Source organism: Scyliorhinus canicula, chromosome 14 (assembly GCF_902713615.1).
Source record: "Scyliorhinus canicula chromosome 14, sScyCan1.1, whole genome shotgun sequence".
NCBI lineage: Eukaryota > Metazoa > Chordata > Chondrichthyes > Carcharhiniformes > Scyliorhinidae > Scyliorhinus > Scyliorhinus canicula.
Genome location: NC_052159.1, coordinates 153856617 through 153862932, shown reverse-complemented (window position 1 = coordinate 153862932; position 6316 = coordinate 153856617). Strand labels below are relative to the sequence as shown.

At 44.9% G+C, this 6316-nt stretch overlaps 1 non-coding gene across 1 annotated transcript; it reads left to right on the top strand.

Moving 5' to 3' along the window:
* Positions 1-6002: 6002 nt before the first annotated feature.
* On the top strand, positions 6003-6074 carry trnag-ucc. The gene has a single exon. It is a non-coding gene; the product is annotated as a tRNA-Gly (tRNA).
* The last annotated feature ends 242 nt before the right edge of the window (positions 6075-6316 follow it).

Here is a 6316-nt window from a genome sequence, read left to right as displayed (position 1 = left end):
GACCCATATCCTCCATTGGTGCGATTCTACTTTTAAAGAAGTACCACAGTTTCCTGGGAAGAGGAATAAAAATCAAATGCCAGAACACCGACCGGCTCCCCCAGTTTCAATCTGCACAGTTTTCATCTGCATTATCTGACTGATAATCTGTAGCTTGAAGATATTTCAGCTTCAGCTTGCAGGGGCAGGGGTCACCAAGCCCCAGCAAATCTCTAGCTGTGTCTGGATGAGGATGAATGCGAGCTGGACTAAAACTGAGGTTGCCCCTCATCACAGCCGTGCAAAGTTCCTGCATTTAGTAAGGATTGAGTCTTTTTTTCTCCTAAAGGAAAACACAGCATTTGGAATTTTCTCAGTAGTACTGTCAATGGCTGGACTTTACCAAGATATCACTATATATATATATATATAATATATATATATATATAAAAACACACATTTCAGTAAGGGTTGCTAGTTCTTGATTAAACATTTGTCAAGTTTTTTTAATGTTTTAAACAGTTTTCAGCTAATTTAGACGACAAAAACCAAGGGTGCGATTCAGCGACCGCATTGCGCCCAGCGCGGATCCAGGCGCAACGGGTAAATTGGGCTCTGCACCATTCAGCTCACCCAGCGCCCGGGAGGCAACTGCTGCACCTGCGAGACCTTGCCAGGATGCCATTTAGCACGAGCCTACACAAACATGGACCAGTCAGAATGGCACCTCAGGGGGTCTCGCAGGCCATTAAGACACCGCACCCCCCCCCCCCCCCCCCGGGCAAAAGAGACCGACGTCTTGGCCTTTGCCTCCCTAGTAGCCCGGAGACGGATTCTATTAATGTGGAGGGACTCGAAGCCCCCAAGTGTAGAGACTTGGGTTAACAACATGGCTGGGTTTCTCAGCCTCGAGAAAATAAAGTTTGCCCCAAGAGGGTCTACGCTAGCGTTCTCTCGGAGGTGGCAGCTGTTTGTCGACTTTCTCACCTTTGAATAGCCGGGTGATTCTCAGCCACTGTGTCCTGAAAAATACCATGCCAAATGTGCCCGAAACCAAACTTTAACCGTTGTCTTTTATCCTGTGCACATAACGGTAAATATACTTTGTTCAAAAACCCAATAAAAAACATTTATTAAAAAAAACTTTAGCCGTTGTCCACAGAATCGCGCACCACATATAAACAGACATACATGAAAATCATTAGGATGGAAAAATAATAAAAATTAATTGTCCGTTGCCTCCTCACTGCGATTTCTAAAATTAGATTGTTAACTTTGACAATGTAAATTAACTATAATCAACCAGTACTTTGAAATACATAGAATCAAAGGCCTAGATTTGCCAATCAAACTGAGCTCGTGGCAGCCTATTTAAAATGTATGGTTTACTGTTATAGTCGCAATCTGAAAACCCCTCCTGACTGTGGCAATGAAGCGAGGCCCATTTGTTTGTACTTGAACCTAAATTTAAAATTTACTCTCCATGGAACAAGAAAATATATTTTCTAAGGCCAGGAGCATGTTTGACTAGAAAGAAATTAAATTAAATGAAAAATGAAATGAAAATCGCTTATTGTCACAAGTAGGCTTCAATGAACTTACTGTGAAAAGCCCCTAGTCGCCACATTCCGGCGCCTGTTCGGGAAGGCTGGTACGGGAATTGAACCGTGCTGCTGGCCTGCCTTGGTCTGCTTTAAAAGCCAGCGATTTAGCCCAGTGTAACAATGGCAAGGAAAGTTCAGGAGTTGTTAGAGCACTAGTGGCGAACAAATCACAATAGGAGCTAATCCAGGCAGTTATTGTACCACAGCAGGCATTTGAATATGGTGTACGAAGCCAACTCTAATTGGATGTAATCATTGCAGGACTTCCAACTGTTTGGTCAAACATTTCTTTTTCCCAAACTCCCATTTTAAAAAATGCAACTGATTAATGAAAGCAGTCCCCTATTATTTTCCTCCTCGTTTGCTCTCAGCAGTGTTCCGGAGATTAATCTTTTATTCCTGGAGGGGTGGCCTCTAATAATGTGAAGGAGCAGTAGTGTGGAAAGGTTTCTGCCATGACAGATGCTTTGACGGCAGTGCTTATCCTTGAAGACTGACAAGGTCATTCAACCATCTGCAGTCCACCACCTATGGTATTAAAGTCCACCATGCTCAATGCCCTGGAGCCTGTTCAGGAATTGGTGGGTAACATGTTAAGTTCCCTCTTAGTCTTTGGGGACATTGATTTCTTTTCCCCTGCACAACAAAATTACAAGTATAGAAATTACACATTTCAAAAACGTGCATTGTCATTTTGGTCATCACCAGTAGAATTTCTCGCATTGTCTGAAAAACAACTTTTTTTAAGCCTCTTAGTGTCAAACCGTAAGTGGATTTGGAGTAAGGTCCAATGTCCACTAGAAAACATACTATGCCTTCCCAAGCTTGGACCATGAAGAGTTCCATAAGTGGTTGGAGGGACATTCTTCCTGGGTGAATTCAAACAAGGCTGTGGAACCTAAAGAATGCATTCTATCCCAGTGACCTGGGCTTTGCTTATTCCTGGTCTAATTTCAAGTTATTTCAAACCCCTCCATCACCTCACCTCTTCTTATCTCTATAACGTCCTCAAGCCCTACAACATCTAACCCCAAGATTTCTCAACTCTTCCAATTCTATCTGCTTGCACATCCCTGATTTCCGTTGCTCCACCCTTCGCACCCTTGCCTTTAGTTGCCTGGGCTCTAAATTCTGGAATTGCATCCCAAAATCCCTCCCTACCCCTGTGCCTTTTCCTCTTCCGCTAAGATGCTCCTTAAAGCATACCTCTAAGATATGTGTCCGAATGTCTCTTTACGTGCAGGATGGTTAACTCAGTTGTCTCGAAGGCCAGTGTGCAGTACACCAACAGCTCAGGTTTAATTCCTGTTCCAGCTGAAGTAGACTTGGGACATTCCTCCTTACCCAACCTATGCTTGACGTGGAATGGTGCCCCCCAAGCTATGCAACATCTCTACTCAAGGGAGATACCTACAGTTCCTTGCGGACTATGGTTAATGAACTACCTATCTCCTAATGTGGCTTGGTGACAGGTTTTGCTGGATAATCAATCCTCTAAAGTATCTTGGATCATTTTACCACATCAAAATGCTATATATATAAGTGCATTCTTGTTGTATCAAATTTTATTATTGACAAATGGGAGTTTATTTTAACTTAACTTACCAGATGGGAACCCCAAAGGGTGATGGGGAATACTAATTTTACACCCTGCCCAATATTACACATTGGAAGCGATTCTTCCAAAAGGGAACAAAGTCCCTTAGCGAATGCGCTTAGCCGCGTGTTCCCCGCCACTCAGTGCCTATTCAACGCGACTCGCGTTGTATAAGAAACCTGAACAGCCAAAGCCGTCCATATTCCTATTTTGTACAGTGGGGAGCTCTGCTCACCGGAACTCCCCAGTGTAGCAAGAGATTGGGATGCCATTTCCCGATCTTCAAGGTCTCCAAAATGATCCCCGATCTCCCCCCTCAGCCCTAACGCACTATCGGAGGGTTCCCGCCAACCCCTCCCAGCACCTATACTCGCATTCCTGACTCGATCGTACGCGTGCACAAAATGCCAGCTTGGCACCTTGGCAGTACCAATCTACACCCTAGCAATGCCCATGACAACTGGCAGTGCCATCTGGGCATCTTGGCGGTGCCATGCAGGCACACAGGTGGCTACCAGGCTGGCACACAGGTGGCTACCAGGTGGCACTACCAGGGTGCCAAGCTGGCACTAGTTGTGCCAGGGCACCACCCTGCCAAAAGGGTATGCAGCTGAGGGCCTCCGATCCCCTGGAAGACCCACACGAGTGCCGTTCCGTTTGGTTCCCGTTTGTGGGGACCAGTGCTGAATGTTGCTCGCTCGAGGTCTCTGAGGCAAAAGGGATAGATCCCCAACCCTCAGGTACCTTGGCTGGATCGTGTAGGATTTTGAGCGACGTAGTGAGCCGGGTAGATCCCGGGAACGGGGTATCCTGGCTTCCTTTGGCCACATTGCACCGCGACGAGCTGCTTTACTGCCGTAGCGTGGCCGTTGGATAGCGCCAATTGTCTACAATGGAGAGTAGAATTAGGGTTGAGTGGGATGGGTGGAAAACCAACATTGCGGCCAATTAAAAGGATTGTTTAAAATGGTCCCATTGGACGGGGAATTATATCAGCATTCCACCAGAACCTGTTGGTTTCTTTTTTTTAAAATTTAAAGTACCCAATTTTTATTTTCCAATTAAGGGGCAATTTAGCATGGCCAATTCACCTACCCTGCACATCTTTGGGTTGTGGGGGTGAGACCCACGCAGACACCGGGAGAATATGCAAACTCCACATGGAGAGTGATCCAGGGCCGGGATCGAGCCCAGATCCTCAGCACTACAGGCAGCATTGCTAACCACTGCACCACCATGCCGCCCTAATCCTGTTGGTTTCTAACCAAATTAGTTGGGTTAAAATTTCTCCCGTACAATTCTCCCTACATGTATTAATGTTGCATCAGGTTAATGAAGAGTTAATCAAACCAGGAGGAAGCGGCGCTAGATTTTCCATCCATTAATGCAAATGGGTGGATAATTAATCCATTGTGAGCTACAGAAGACAAATCTACAGGTAGTGCTGAAGGGACAAGATCAAGCATGGAAGTCAAAAGCTTAGAACTTGTAAGAACAGGTTGCATAAACCTGTTTGTATTCCCTTGAGTTGAGAAGATTGATGAGTGTTTAAAATGATAAATGGATTCGATAGAGTAGAAACAGATAAACAATTTCCTTGAGTGAGGTCATCAAGAACAAGAGGACACAAAATTAGGGATATTTGAGAGCGAAATCAGAAAACACTTATTCACATAAAGGATAGTGGATATCTGTAACCTGCTCCCCCAAAATGCTGTGGATGCTGGGGATCAATTAAAGTTTCAAAACAGAGATCAATAGATGTTTGGTAAGTATCAATAAATATGGAACGAAGGTGGGTAAATGGAGTTGATGTGAAATTCAACCATGATTTAATTGAAGTCAGCACGGTGTCACAGTGATTAGCACCACTGCCTCACAGCGCCAGAGATCCGGGTTCAATTCCGGCCTTGGGTTACTGTCTGTGTGGAGTTTGCACGTTCTCCCCGTGTCTGCCTGAGTTTCCTCCGGGTTCTCCGGTTTCCTCCCACATTCCAAAGATGTGCAGGTTAGGTGGATTGGCCATGCTGAGTTGTCTCTCAGTGTTTAAAGATGTGCAGGTTAGGCTAAGTTATTAGGATGGGGTGGGGCAGGGGGTGCTTGGGTGGAGTGCTCTTTGAGTGGGTCGAGGCAAAGCTTTGACAAAGAGTAATTCAGACTTGAAACATTAGCTCCCCTCTCTCTTCTTCCAGAGAAATGTTTATTGCCAACTTGCAGACTGCTGAATCGCAACGTTGAAGCACCTTGGAACACTAAACAGAACTCTGTATCAGAGCTGTTGTGTTATGCTTCTTCATGTAGCATAAGCTGCTTCCTTGATGTATACTCTGACAAAGGAAGGTTCAGACTTGGAGATAGGTTAAACACATTTATTGAACAGTTAACAATTCTCCTACTTGAGTTTGACTCTCCTGCTAATCCTGCTATAGTAACTCGATCTAACTAACCAGTCCGTTCTAATCCATGTGGTGGGTGTGATGCTTCCTGATCTGACCCTGTCTCTGAGTGTCTCCTATGGAAAGAGAAAGAGCATGCGCATCCTGTCCTTTCATATGGGTAGCCCCCTTGTGGTAGTGTCACCTCTGGGTAGCCCCCTTTTGGTAGTGTCACCTCTGGGTGTGTCTTGACTGCCCACCGGCTGTGTCCCATCCTACTGACCAACTGGCTGAATGTCTGTGTGTCATGATGTCTCTGGTGCTCCCTCTAGTGTTTACCTAGTTCTAGTGTATCTACATTAACCCCTTGTGTATCTACAGTGATGCATATCACCACAAGAGCCATCTGATGTACAGGCTGAGCCATTACTTCTAGCTCTGAAGTGAGCGATGGTGGTATAGTGGTGAGCATAGCTGCCTTCCAAGCAGTTGACCCAGGTTCAATTCCCAGCCATCGCAATAACAAATTAGAAACTTCTAGCTCTGTATCTGTGAGACATTAGCCACGGTGGACCAGGAAACAGTGAGTGAATTAGCAAACAGTGATTTCATAAACAAAACATTCATGCTTCATAATACACATTAAACATTTCTCCTTTGCACTGAATTTAAAAGATCATAGCCACTTTGATCGGTTGTGCTTTGAAAATCTTTATTTTTGCCCTGAAATGTTTTCAAAAAGTATTTCAGTCCCATATTTC